The following is a 15,443-nucleotide window of genomic DNA, read 5'->3' as shown; positions in this document are numbered from 1 at the left end:
AATACAGTATTGTCGTCAGCTCTAACCTTTTTTTCCATTTGGTTAAAAATCCTATTGCCCTCTGGTCCCAGACTATGTAAAAGCATTTTCTTTTTCCTTTTTTGCGAAAAAACATCATCCTGTTCCTCTTCTAGGGCTTCTATATAATTTAAAAAATATACTTTCCAATCTGACCATTTAATTGAAGGTTCACCTGGACGAGGTAAAAATGGAACAGGTGTGTTTAACCCACCTTGTGATGCCATTTAGTGAATAATAAAATAAAGTGACCTAATAAAAAAATTGTTAATAATGCAACATAAATATAGAATACATACAATTTAAAATAAGCAATGGATACTTAAGGTGTGCATGTCACCGAAATCTTCAAGGAGCATGCAGTAAAGGTGTGCACGTCACCGCTGAAAGATGTTCTTAAAAATGTAATTGTAGTCAATGAGGAGGAATAAAAATGTATCTTAATTGTTTAAAAAAACAATCGAATAGTTTCGATGTAGTCGGTGGTTCCAGCTGAAGTCAGAGGCAAATGCGGTGAAGCTACGAATTAAAATATTTCTGTCACGGAACAAAATGGAGGCACGTTGCGTGACCTTTGTCACGTGAGGGCGTCAAGTGTGGCGTGAGTTACGGCGTCAAGGTTCTGGAGGAGACACCGTAATACTCGTAGAGACGTCACAACCCACACAGATGGAGGACGACGAATTCCACAGCTGAAAATGCCTCGCGCTCCAGAACATTCAACAATTCAAAGGACGCGCAGGTACCGTTACAATTAACAGCTGACAGGGTGCCGTTGTTTCCAATCAAACGACGACGCATTCATCATTTCAGCTTAAAATTTGCTGTGAATTCTGTCAATAATAAGCACGCATTCTTTATTAAGTGCTCACGTAACGGTTTGGACACGGTAAAAATCCTAGGGAGACTTCCTCATACGAACACAGTCAAACTTTCATGAGAATTGTACTCACGGTACGAAATGTTCGTGTGCGACTTCCTGGGCTCACGACTTCTAAACAGCACAGCGTTTAAACACAGGGAAGGAATTAAAAGACGATACGTTTTTTTTTTTTGAAGAAAAAAATTCTTTGCGTGGGTTCACAATCTTCCTGCCTGCTGGTTAAATGTAGATCCCATCCTCCGTCGCCAAATTGTAAAGAACGAGGTGTCAGGCGTTCGTAGTTTGTCAAGTTATTTATTGGAGAGCAGGCAGGTCCGTCCTTCCCAGTCAAGTACCGTACCAACAGTGGTCACTCTAACATTCTGGAGTGTGGATGTGGTACATCATCTGGAGTCATGGTAACCAGATGATGTACCACGAGCACAACACCACATTCTGTTCGCATTTACATTCGTTGGTGATAAGTTCACTATGTGTGATTTCTTTAAAAGGTATTACGAGTGTATCATTATTCACCAGTGATGCACACACTATTAAATATTATGAGTATTCTAGGTTCTAAGTTATAAATCCAATTTGAATATGTTATAATCCAATCTGGGAATGTTTTATCTGTAACTGAAGTCGATTAATACTCAGATAGATGATGCTAAATTCAAATTATTAAGCCTTATTAGTGTAGTATTCAGGTGTTTTAGAAGTAAAGGAGCATTCGGATTTGTTAAAGGGAAAATTGGGTAGTGAATAACTCAATGACTTACTTGATGTTTATTTGCTAAATATTTTTTTTGTGTATTTTGTGGTTTTCTCCTCATTACTCATAGGTACAAATTGATTTAAGTGTGCGTGAACTGAAGCAAGGCTTAATTTTTCTTTAAAAAGGTAATTGGTGTATTTATTCATTCTGTTATCAAGGATGGCAACTACTACAATGAATTTGCCAGCGCCACGAGCATTTTTGCTAAGAGATGGGGAAGTTTCTAGTCAGAGGAATGGAGGGATTATTTGATAAATTATTTGGAAACGTTTGAAAGTAAGGAATTGACTCCAGAAAGGAAGAAGAAAATACTTCTGCATTGTCTTGGACCGGGGGTGGGGGGGGTTTGAGAGTTTACAACAGAATTGAGAAAAAGAATGCTGGAGGAAGTGATAGTAATGTCTTTACACAGGCTATTAATGATCTCAACGCTTACTTTGCACCTACTGTAAGTAAGGCAGTACATAGATTCAATTTTTATCATAGGAAGCAAGAGTCTAATGAGAAAATAGAAGATTATATTGCTTCGCTCAAAAGACTTGCCTTGTCCTGTAATTTAGGCACCATTGAGGAGGAATTGATACGCGATCAACTTGTGATGCATTGCAACAATAGTGGTTTGCAGGATAAGTTGTGGGTAAATGGGGATGCCAGTCTAAGAGAAATTTCAGAAATAATTGGCAAAGCTGAATTAACATCAAGGTGTGCTAAAACTGTAGTTAATAAACCCAATGGTGGGAATAGTGATGAAATGATTAAAATAGTTAGAACACCTGTCCAATCCAAGAGAAATTTTGACCAAAGTAAGGGGAAAGGCGTAACAAGAGAAACCAGCAACGGTACAACCTTTGAGAATAAGGGCGTTGTGGGAGTTCAACACATTTGGCTAATGACAGAAGATGCCCAGCCTTAGGTCAAACATGTGCCTATTGCAAAATGACCGGTCATTTTGCTAGGGCATGTAAAAATAATAAAAGAGTGTTGTGTGTTGTAGAGGAATGCGATGAGGACTATGATGGTGGGGAGCAAGATATTGGTGACGTTGTGGTTTCTTATGTAAGTGATGAGTACGATGACGAATTGGTTATTGTGTAAGGGTGTTATGAATAGTTTTCTTCAGGGTCTTTCGCACTTATTTTTGTGTATTCACAGGAATTGGTTGACAGGGACATAACTGAAGGTGCAATCTAATAGAAGTGTATAGCATAGAGAAATCTTTTTACATTATATATATATATATTTTTTGTTTGTTTTTGTTTGTTTTTTTGTTTGTTTTATGTCTCATGGTTGTTATTGTGAAGGAGGAGAAGAGTCTTGGGTTTTGACGCAGGTACGTTTTGTTTGTTATTTTGTTTGTTATTGTAAAGGGGGGAGAAGTGTTGTGTCTCGAGCCAGGAACCTGTTCCTCGCACTCCTAGGCTCGAGCACTGCACAGCTGTGTTCTTGTGCTCGTGCATGCGTCCGCGTCTCCTCTGTGAATCTGGGTTATGTCTTTAATAGAAGATGATCTATGAATATTGACTACGATCATTCTTCTCAACACTTTGGCGCGTGGGTTCAGAAGAGCGCCCTCTCGCGAGGCGCGATTCGCTACGAGACTTCCTGCCCAAGTGCAGTTCTCGCGCGCAACGCACCTGTCATCAGTTCGTGATTCCATGTCGCGAACGCCTGGGTCTTGAAAACGGAATATGTATGAGGAGAAGTTCTGACGGGGCCCTGCAGCTGCCTAACCGTCGCCCGGCCCGGGTGTGACCCAACGCGTCTCTCTGTTCAGTGACTGACAGTTCTGTCGCAGTCTGTTTTTCCGACTGTTTTATCCGGACACTCTCCTCATCGTCGAGGTCGCTGAATGCTTTCTTGGAAGGGCACGAAACAGTTCTGACACGGAGGCTGCGCTACTTTACAGTCGGACTCGGTAACACTTGTAAGCCCAGAAGTCCAGTACTTTCTTGTCTTTTTGGACAGCAGACGGAAAGGGTGGGCAGAAGCCAATGACTATGAAAGCGGTTTCCCGCCCATAGGAGGCCATTTGACATAGGCCAGATGAGATTTGGGCACTAAACTCCAACATATTGCAGGACTACTGAGTACATAACAAGTACACCGACTGGAAGCCGAGTGACTCGTAAGTCCGCTATTTATATTGTGCTTAACTGTTAGTGCCACTCCACACTACTCTCCTATAGTCTCTCGTGTAGACTGGCTTGCTGCAGGATGGGTGCTTGAGTGCCAAAGAATGGGCTTGAGAGAAGAAGACATACTGAAAATGAAGACAGTCAAGAAAGACGATGGAGCATTTAGAGTAGAACGGAACTAATAAACACCCTCACCCCTCTCAGTGTCTCTGGCAGAGACTGGCCTGATACAGCTGAGATATTCGAGTGCCAAAGAACATACAGGGAAATGAGAGAAGGAGATGCTGAAAATGAAGACGGACAAGAAACACCGTGAAGAAATTGAGGTAAGATAGAACGAATAAACCATTGGGAAATCGACGAGAGGGATAGAAAAAGAAAACATGAATTAAGGACAAATGATCATAAAGCATGTGAGTGAATGAATAAAGAAATGGGGAGCATGAGAGATAATACAGTTATGGAAAATAGAAAAATAAGTGAAGCTGCTAGATAATGCCAATGAATCTGGTGCTTATAAAAATGTTTTGCTAAGCTTACCAAGACAGTCAGCCCAGGTAAAACACATATAGATGGAACTAAAGGACCACAGACGTACAAGCCTCCCTCGCTTGCACAGCGCATTTCTAGCACAGGAAGAAGCAGTGCAAGCTTCCTGTATAATGGAGCAGCTTGGCGTTTTTACATCCGATGACCACAAACTGAGTAAAACAGTATAAAAAGGCTTCACCTGATGAGTGAGGTGTGCTGCACCTGGTGCTGCGAGAACCTTTGGTTTCCTGTTAAGTAGTCCTTCAGACGCTACTGTCACAAAGGTTGAAGAAAAGCTGTGATTCAGTTGTACATAGCTCCAGTTATAAATAGTTTTAAGAAGAATGGACACAGCTGTCAAGACAAAATGGTAGCCTGACCTTGGGCAATGACCGTCCAGACTGGGACTGGGACATTGATGAGGTAGAGGTTCCTAGTGTGTCCAGAACATGCAGTTCCAATTCCTAAAATTCAGTTACCTACACCAGACTTACCTGACAGTCAGCGTTTAGATATGATGTATCTGAATGCGATTAACGAGTGCCCCACATGTGACAATTATAATTTCAACTTTTACCATACGAGTTAGAGATTGCCTCCTTCACAAATATGTTCCTTGAGTATTCATTGATACCATAGTAGGACCATTTTCGCAAATCATACATTTCCACTAAAATGATGGCATTGCTGATGTTTTTAGTGACGCCTTATAGGATCTTAAGTAAGAGAACGTTTTTTGCTCCTCTGTCTCTTTCTTTTAGCAAATGTGATACCATTTTTAAACTTTTACATTTTTTATTTTATTGTTTTTACTGTGGGGACTCGACGGGAAGGGGATTTGAGTGTCTTTTAGAATTGTGAAGGTTTTAATGTGCTGTGGAAACTGAATGCTTTTTCGGGAAATCGTCCTTTTCTTGGCTGTATTTGAACAAGCAATCTCTCTTTTTGTATTACTCTTTTGCACTATTCTTAAGTTATGTTTTAAGTAGTCTAAAAATGATTACTCGCCCTTAACAAACCCATCCTCTGTCCTTGTTTACCATTACCTTCAGGGGTGGCCACTTATTTGGCCTGTACTCTCTGTTTGCTGGTAGTCTAGGGTATTCCCCCCTAATATGTTAAATGGCAACACCTCTACTATGTCTAATAAATCTCCCTGTACGGCCCTCCTTCTTAATGGTCGGTCTCTGCCAAAACATGCAGTCTGCATTTATGACCTTCTCTGTGACGAGAGACCTGACGTCCTTTTTCTTACCGAAACTTGGATGCCAGTGTCTTTCAAGCCTCTCCTTGAAACATTCCAGCAGGATACACGATTTACAATCTTGACTGCTGCATTGGCAGAGGTGGTGGTTTTTAAAGACACATTTCTGTATCTACCTTTTTGGCTAAGGACCTTGAAGAGGACAAAGCCCTTGGCTTCTGCCTAACTTTGAATACTCAACTGTCAGTCGGGGGCCTCTGGCTCTATCGGCCCCCAGGCCCAGCCGGCCTTTTTCTTAAATCTCTAATTGAAGTGGCATCTCAAGCTGTGTCATGCTTTTCTCATTGTTTGCTACTTGGGTACTTCAATATCCATTGGGATTCCCCCTTTAATAACTACACCCTCAGTCTTACGGAAATTAGGGCCAGCTGGGCTTTTCCCAGTCAGTTACTAACCCTACACACTAAGGTGGTCATACTATTGACTTCATTTTCTCAAACATAAGCCTAAATATACCTGATTCCCTCCCTCTTCCTTGGACTGATCACTTTTTAATCCAATGTGGCTGGGCAGCAACTTTTCATGGAAATCAAAAAATGTCGGTTTTCATGGATAAGTCCAGATTTATGTCTATGGTTTTTCAAGCCAGCTTGCTTACCACTCTGGAAAATACGGTACCCACCTTTGCCGGCCTACTTGACTTAGACATTCAAGTTTTGTGATAAATGGGTTTGGTCCGCAGTGAGACAACTAGCATCTCCCAGTCGAGTGGGAGACAGGACTAAGAACTCTAGCCCCTGCTTTAATAAACCTTTTAGGGAGGCAAAAAAAACCTGCAAGAAAGCAGAAACAGTATGGTGCAGCCATTACAAGATGAAGGATACAATCAAGTATAAGATACCACTCTAAAACTATTACTAATCAATGTGACTAAAAAATACTTAGAGGATACAAAACTAAGAGGATACGATCAATAAGGCAGATAATAAATTAACTGAGATCTTCAAGATTGTAAAAAAAATCCTGCCCAGATTCAGCACGGAGACTGCCGTTTTGGAAGTGTCTGAAGAGATTAAATTCACCTTAGATGATGGCGGCAAAGCAGTCCTGGATTTATTAGATTTCTTGGATGCTTTTGATATGGTCCCACATTCCAGGCTACTGGCTGTCAGACATTGGCATTAGTGGTATGGCGTTTAGATGGAAAAGGCATGGCTGCCACCTTACTCCTCTAGTAAGAGTAAAGTCTTGGTGGGAGTGCCCCAGGGCTCGGCCCTTAGTCCAACCATGTTTAACATCTGTTTGACACCTCTGGCCACCCCGGTTGAGTCCTTTGGGGCCAAGATAGTATCTCAAGCTGATAACACTCAGTTACTCTTTACCTTTAAGAAAGATGACCCAATCAATCAAGACACCATTAAACCCTGTTTATCCGCGGTCTTTCAGTGGCTAGGTTTTAATCAAATCAAGTGCAATACTGACAGGACTGAGATTCTTAGCTTCGGACACTTTCACTTTCGACCTACACACTCATTTACTAGGCGAGGCTCCTTCTACTTACGCCCAAACTGAAGTAGTGAAGAATCTAGGTGTCAAGGTTGACAAACGATTGACTTTACAAACCCAACTAAATTTGGTAGTTGGTACATGTTTTGGGCTGGTACGCATGGCCTAAAAATTCCAGCAAATCCTCTCCTTGTCTGTTAGGATCATGAAAGTTTTGGCTCTGGTGATTTCTCTACGGGATTATGCCAATGCCCTTTATGCTGGAACCCCACAATATCTACTGCAGAAACTACAAACTATTCAGAAGGCTGCTGCTCGCCTGGCCGTACATCTACCCAAGCGAGCCACTACTACTTCTCATCTGAAGAACTTGCATTGTCTTCCTGTCAGAAATAGGATCTTGTTTAAGAACTTGACCCTTATACATAGGGCGCAGCACCATTCTGGCCCTGATTATCTGTCTTCTAGAATCCAATTCTCCTCTTCCACTAGATCTCTGTGCTCTTCTTATGGCCATCTGGCCAAAGTTCCGAGAGTAGATCTTGGCAGTTTGGTCTGGACTGTTCTCTCGAGGCACAGGGTCAAGATTGATTTGCACGTGACTGGGTCTAAACTGGGGTGGCAACGTTGAGCAAAAGAACGATGGATTTAACCCATATCTCTTGACTAGGGGTGAATGTATGATTTATTCAGCATTCCGTCCATCATTTGTTTGCGTAGCACTTTTTACCCTAAGTGGGATGGGTATGCTCAGACGTGGGTCCCTTGCTCACTGTGCCACTGGATTCAAGCTAGCCTGGCTGATGAAGGGTAATACCAAGAAACCCGTCCCGGGATGCTTGTTTCCGGTCCAGGTTTTATAACAGTTCGAGCGTCAGCAGAACGCTCGGGCCAAACCCATAAGGAATCTTGAGCAGGAATCCACTGCCACCATGATGTAACTGTAAGCCCTGTCCATTTGTAAGGGGTTGCATTGATCCAAGTACACACATGAGAGAGGTTTGTCTGACTTCAGTAATGGCCTCCTTGCCGGGCGTGCAACAGTGGAGCCTTTCATCTGCTGGCAGATGTCGCATTTCAAGACAAAGGGCTAGATGTAGGTAATTCTATTATACCACTTCTTAAATACCGAATTTTACCGATTCGGTATTTAAGAAGTGGTAAAATAGAGGGGGGGATGTAGGTATTTCAGAATCGGTAAATACCGAATTGTTAAGATTCGGTATTTACCGATTCTGTAAATACCAATTCGGTAATTCCCATTGATTCCTATGGGCATTGAAGCCCATAGGAATCAATGGGCATAACCGAATCGGTATTTACCGATTCGGTAAATACCGATTCCAGCAAGGGTGCAGGGGGTGTCACTTTGACACCCTCTAGCACCCCAAAGTCGGGCATGTGTGCCATGTGGCACACAGACATGCCCTAAGGGCATGTCTGTCTGTCACATGGCTAGGTGTGCATGCACACATGTGCATGCACACCTGGATTCGGTATTTTACCACCCAATTGGATTGGGTGGTAAAATACCGAATCTGTAAGGCCTTTGGGACTCAGAAGAGTCCCACCTACATCTGGGATTTACCGAATCGGTAAAAATACTGATTCGGTATTTTACAGAATCGGTAAATTTACCGATTCGGTAAATTTACCGAATCTGTAAAATGATGCCCCTACATCCCAAATACCCATTTACCGGTCGGTAAATGGCTTCCTACATCTGGCCCAAAGTCTTTAGTTTGCTTAGTTCACCCTGGCCACCAATAGCGCTGTTTCAGTAAAGAAATAGTCGCTGTAACGCCTATGTGCGCAGAGCCCAAACCCTCGTGTGCAACTAGTATTAACCCTTGCCTATGATCCATGTTTGGTATTACTCTATCCCACACTCCAGGAATCTGAGCATATGGAATGTTTTGTGCATCTAACTTGTAGGAGTATTTGAGTGGACATTTTATAGATGCTGCTATCACTATATCTCTGTTTATTCTCGTCTTTGAACGAGTAAGCGCAGACATGGAAGCTGTGCGAACAACCCCCTTTGCAACTTCATCAGCCAATGAATTCCCTTCAACGTGCACGCCATCATGTTGATGACTCAATGTATAGATCACGTGAGTCCTCGGTAGCTCAGATTTCAATTCCACTTCCTGTTCCTATAGCATTTTGTGCTTTATTGTGCCACCTTTTGCATCTTTAAACTCATTCTCCTCCCAATGTTGTAAGTACTCATTGTACGACTGTACACAGTAAAATGAATCACACACAATTAGAGTGGGGAATTTGTGATCTGTATTTACAAGTGTCAGTATCAGTGCTTTTAATTCTGCCAACTGAGTGGCACAGTCTCCTAGAGATTGCGTCTTTGTGCAATTAGGATGGAACTTGCTATCATGCATGCAACCTTTTACGATTGCATACACTGAAAAAATATTGCTGCCTGCTCCCTATCAGCGGTTGAGCAGATCCATCAGTGTAAATTATATATTCATACTGATCTATAGGCAAGATTTCATTTGGTAGAGGATATTCTTGTTCATATTGCAGGAATGCCTGTGTTTTTAAACTGGGATCAAACCTGTATTCAACGTCTTGTGTAGTAAGAGAATTAGCCCATTGTATCCACCTGGGATGTAACCCTTTCGCATTCGGGATGCTGGCTTTTGTAACAGCTTCTGAAGCTGGTACTGGAGTAACGAAAATAATGTGTTTCCCCTGAGCCAGTGCTCTTTCTCTTGCTACAGCAGTCTGAACGGCTGTCAGAATTTTTTCTGGTGAAGTGAACGCATTTCTGCATTTGTGTACAGGTGTGATTTGTATTATTTTCTTTTTTCTTTTACACAATGATATTCACTAATGCGGCACTATGTGCATTTTGGACAGCAAATGTCTTTGTGCATGAGTTTAAATGTCTATAATCTAAAACAAGACAATACGTATTGTCAGGTTTAGCAACGGAAACAAAGGATTGTTCATTGAGGAGATACATTTTTCAATGACCCCCTTGGTATTCAAGTTGATCTAAGTTCTCCCTGACCTGTTTTTTAGCTTCTTGCGTTATTGGATATTGCCTCTGAGCAATAGGTGAAACTTTTAGCAGAATCACGTGGTAGGTCGAGTTCTCACCCACCCTGCGTGGTTTTTGTACAGTGCTGGAGCTTGGGCTAATGCCCGCTCCTGTGCATAAGCATGTTTTAAGTGAACGGAAACATAGTTGGAAAATGTAGGAAAAATTATACTTTCTCCCCCTGGGGCACTCCATAACGAATGCAGGTGGCCAATCTTGTTCTGCTAACAGGATGTTATAACCAGATGATAAATTCTTCCAAAAAAGAGCTTTTACTTTCCTGGGCTTGTCCCCCTTCAGCCAGAGTGTTACCTCATGTAACTTATGTGGGACTCTCACCCTGGTGTCTGGTGTTTCCACCGTGATGTAATCATTCAACTCCGCTGTCACCAGAAATTCTTCAGGTTCAGGCGGGCTATTGTTACTTCTGCTGCACTGTCTAGCATCGTCAGAGCCCATTCCTCATTAAGAAGTTGTGTCCTCAGAATACTGGGCATGTCTGATTTTCAGACCAGCAACTTTCTTTTTCTTAACCCCTTCCGTGGTCCCGTCAGCCAACGGCCGATGGGAGCACTCCCTCCCTTGCGCTGCGAACAACCGTTGGCCGAAGCAGCCCCGCCCACCTTTTAGAACGCCCGTGTTAAATTGAGTTTGGGATTTTGCTTATCTTCTTTTTTAGGAGTAAAGTCTTGAGCGCGCTGCTTGTCTCTGGATTGTGTGCGCTCCTGTCTATTTTCTGACCATCGTTCCCTTTCAGAGCTTTTCTTTGAGCCCTGAAAGGAACTAGAGGAACATGTATCAGTATCCTAATACCTGCCAGGTTTCCTAATATTATCCCTATTCCTGAGGTTATACCTCTTTTCAGAGGGCTCCTGTTGAGAAGACCTACCTTGGGAATGAGATCTCTTCTCTTTGGTGTTTTCTTATTTGTTCCCACTTCTTTTTTAGAAGAAGTAGGTACTTGTTTAAAATTGTCCTTCTCAGGACTGCCCTGTAATTGAGGTTTCAAAGCTTTTCCCCCAAAAACGATCCCTGCCTAATTCTGCATATGCTGTGTCAATTATTTTGGGTAGTTTGTTCTCCTGTTCTAATGGAGAGAACTCCTTTAGGCATTTGCGGATTGCCACTGATGCTGTTTCCCCTTTAATATTAGCTGTATTATGACTGACACCTGGTTGTAGTTATTTAATAACTTCATCCCTAAGTTTAGGGCAGGTTCTGCTCCACAGTCATTTTTTGTCTTAATACATCTGGTACTACTGCTAATGAAGGAATACCATGTGTTCTGGTATATATGGCAGCAAAGACTCTACCCCAAGAGATGCAATCCTCTAACTGTGGTGTAATCCCCATGGGCAAACAGACTGTTAACATTGTGTGTTTTTCAAATGGTGTTCTATTTGGAAATACTGCTTCTAACTGGGTTGTCTTTTGAGCTACCCAGAAAGGAATTTGTTCACGTTTTGTGGGCACTTTGCCCATTACCGCTTGTAATGTTTGTGGAGTAATTTTAGTACCTGAGCTCTGTGTAGGAGCTGCAGGAGTTGTGATTACTGTAGGTTGGACCACTAGTGTCCTTAACTCTTTCCATGCTGATGACCGAACCGCTCCGTCATCAGCCGCGGTGGCGCTGTGCTGGTGACGGAGCGGTTCTGTCATGGCCCCCCGACGCGCCTGCGCGGCCCTGATTTCGCGCCTGCGCGGCGCGTTCTATTAAGCGGGCGGGGCCATGACGGAACCGCTCCGTCATTAGCACAGCTCAACCGCGGCTGGTGACGGAGCGGTTCCGTCACCAGCATGGGCGCGCCGCGCGGCCCCCCCGCCCCCTTAGCGCTGCGGCGGAATAGCCCCTGCAGCAAAGGTGTTAAGAGAAAATATGTCATGTTTCTGTAGAGTTTTATCAACTCTTTGAGTTGAACAAATAGTTCATCATCTGGCATTGTGTCAATGTCTGGATGTGGTGCATAGGTCGCTAATATCGGCCATGTTGCTCCTGGAATCCCTAAAGGACCAAGGCTTGCTCTTGTTTTGATGTGGGGTAGGGGCCATTAAACCAGAAAATATCTTCCTGGAAAGTAAGTGGAATCTCTGTCTCATCAAAAGGAGTGTAGACCGCTTGAATGTCATCATGTATATAATGATGAAAAGTTTGTGTTGCAGCATCGTCTGCTGGGAATATAAACCATGAGTGAAATCTTTGTGTGCCTCTATCACGAATATTACTACATCTCCTCTGGGTTGTAACCCATGTTTGGGTAGTTTGACTGTGTTTTGTCTTACTTTGGGTGCAATATGTATAGCATCCGCATCTTCCTGATCATCGGGAAATGGTTTCTCTAGCGGGTTTAAATTTCTGTTCTCGACAGACATAGTGTTTAAGACATGGAATAACTGTCCAAGGAAATTTAGAAAAGGTTTTATGCAAAGGTTTAATGCACAATTTTGGGAATATTTCCTTTCAAGCTTGATTAACCAACAGCCAATACATAGGATATCTCGTCTACTCAGCTGTGGCGGAGTTTTTTCCCATCTACTCCAGACGTCTCTGGGTTTTGTAAGTAGGGTCTCTGAGAATAAGCACGACTGAGCTACTCAGATTCTAATGTTGAGTATGTGCATCATGTATTTACCACGTTGGGCAAACCATGTGTGACTCGTGTGCCATTAGACCACGTTGAGCGTCATGTAGTGTAGTCCCATAAAGTACCCTGTCATGTAGGACCTACGACGATTACGGATAACATATACTGTCGGTCTGGTGGCAGACTGACTCTGTGTACACCCCGCCGCATATATTAGCCTATGGTTCTCATTAGCTAGCGCAGGGCCCCTAGAATCCACTGTTATCAGAGAGATTCGTTTGTGAAACTTTAGAACACAATAACCTCAGACTCGTGGAAACAATATATTACTTTTCACCCAGTCAATCGTGCTTTCTTGTTTTTGCTCTCGGAGAGATACAGAGAAGAAACAGTTGAACGCGTTTACAATAAGAATGTATTGTGCAGTAGTTCTTCTCAAGTAGAATAAGTGTGCTTTTACGACTGTAACACAATAACACAGAAATAGAGCCAGCAGTACAGTGAATAAGAAGAAATAGTATTGTTTTACCATTTTGCAACAGTCATGAACCTATACATGAATATAGAACGCATTTATAAAATAAAGTGCGTACTCTTAAGATGCCTGACTAGATGTATCTGAGTGTACCTAGCATGTAAGAAGGCGCAAAAGAGCTAATGAGCTTAGGAGCCTAATAGCCTAGAATCTAAGAGCCAAGAATCCCGCTAGGATTTAGTCCAACCCCCATACCTGAATAGTGAGAGTGTGGGACTCCATCCTGGTCTCGAGTTGGACAACCCGCAAGGGATGGTTAGACCACTGTCAGCTGGAGCAATGTCATGCTGGAGCCGCAGCGTCTATGGTCAGTGTGTCGGCCTTAAAGTCTCGGTTCCCTCCTGCTTACTGATAGCAAGAGGTGGTGTATTTATACAGTCAATGTAAGTGTATTACCTATTGTTCAGTATCAGGATGTCGTTTGGGGATTAAACCTTGTGCGTCGATGGGAGAGGTGAAGTGTACCTCCTGGAGAGTGAACTCATTAATTATTCATACGTGCTAAGGATGACGTCTTAGCAGTATCGATCGAGCAGAACCCACCCTTGTCCTGAACTAGGTGAAAGGTTTACTCCATAGAAAGCTGCAGACCTTATAAGGCGTTATGTCCATACAAGGCAGTCTTTCCTTATTTGGAGTTATGTCCTTATAAGGCTCGTTCATATGAAATGACGGGAGCTGATGTAGGGAAAGTGTACATTGTTCCCTGGACCTATATTAGGGTACCGATATCGAATATCACAATACCTGTGATGTAGAACGTCCATCTGTGTATGCTAAGGTACGGGGTCCACTACTTATCCCAGAAATCTTTGTTACATAATCATTCTGCTTCTATTGAAGGGGAGGGGTGTTAGGCTAATCTGTTTTATAATATGACAGGGCTTTTCATAATCTATGATTTACTGACTATGCTGATTGTATTTTTGTTAGCCATTTGTTTTCTGATTGTGGCACGAATACTGCATTCTAGAGCACAATAGTTTAAATAAACATTTCAAACTTCCTTCGTGTCTCTGTTATATCTTATTGTGGATGAGTATGAGTGTGAGAGCAAAAGGGGGTGTTCTGTTACCATGATTCCTGAGAGTGTCGGAAGTGTTGTGTTCTGGGGTGTCAGTTAACTTGTCTCTCTGGATATGGTTAGGAGAGCAAGTGAGAACTATAGTTAGTCAGACTCGGGCTCATGGTTACTGAGATTGCATGGTGACTCAGTCCCTGTCTACTGATGTCCTTTGGTCCCAAGCATAGTTCTGTTCCTGAGCAGAATGCCTGTAACATGGCGCTATACATGTTTGGTCAGGTACTTATCTGCGGGAACCCTGAGTATTGCTTGTGTTTGTCCACAATACCCTTGCACCATCTTGTGCTGACGTCTGTGGTGTTTGGGATTTATCCTCCACAGATTTTAGGGACCACCTAGCTCTGTTGGTTTTTCTAGCTTGATTTGTGCTATCATTGGCATCTTTTGTGAATTGATTATGATGAAACCTGTTGGGATTGCTGTTACTCAATACTTACTTCAACATGGGGCCCCTAACGCAAGAGCTCCCGTAGTTTTTGTGATTGAAGCAGACGCAGAGTACTGCTTGGAGTTTTTTTTACTCCTGGATCACATTTCCATCTGTGAACGATAATGACAATATGTTTCATACTTAAACTGCACCTGCGGCACCACAACTTTATAATCCATGTGCACTTCTTGAAATTCCTCTTACTGTCTAGGAATACCAGACTTGGTGTAATATTGCCCTTCCCCATGTCCCCGGCATTATTTGTAGGGGCCCCTTGAGTATTGACGGGCCACCTGGCCTACTTTAGCAGGTTTTGCACTGGGCCCAAATTTGGCTAATCTGAATTTGGCGCAAACACGTGCATTGTATAATCAGTTAATTCTTTTATTTCGAATCTTGGTACAGTTTGTTTCACAAGCTTTTCTGGCTGACCCTGCTAGGGCTGGTACTCCTGCAACGGCACAACAGGCAGTAGGACTTGTTATCAGTCCAGCCATTGTACATTCTGTTATGGGCAAACGCCCAACTAATAGAGAGGACATTCCCTTTTGAATTGCCCAGAAAATTAATGCTGTGTTTTCCCTTACGGGACCACAAGAACAACATAGAATTTTAACTATGTGTTTACCAAATGGTCTGGTTTTTCCTTTGGCCGTCTGCAACAGCTAGGGGACTGGTTTTGCCACAGTATTTACCTCTGTTATAGCACAC

General features: G+C 42.7%; 1 protein-coding gene across 1 annotated transcript in view; it reads left to right on the top strand.

The window, feature by feature from the left end:
- Window positions 1-3,251: 3,251 nt before the first annotated feature.
- The window catches only part of LOC144770588 (voltage-gated potassium channel KCNC1-like), a 1,394,341-nt gene continuing 1,382,149 nt past the window's right edge, over window positions 3,252-15,443 (top strand). Inside the window, exon 1 of the transcript XR_013598944.1 lies at window positions 3,252-4,119. The gene's annotated coding sequence lies outside the window, so the exon portion shown is untranslated. The remainder of the gene's footprint in view (window positions 4,120-15,443) is intronic.

This window comes from Lissotriton helveticus, chromosome 7, assembly GCF_964261635.1.
Source record: "Lissotriton helveticus chromosome 7, aLisHel1.1, whole genome shotgun sequence".
NCBI lineage: Eukaryota > Metazoa > Chordata > Amphibia > Caudata > Salamandridae > Lissotriton > Lissotriton helveticus.
Note: the sequence above shows the minus strand (reverse complement) of the source record. Positions and strands in the feature narration are given on the sequence as shown.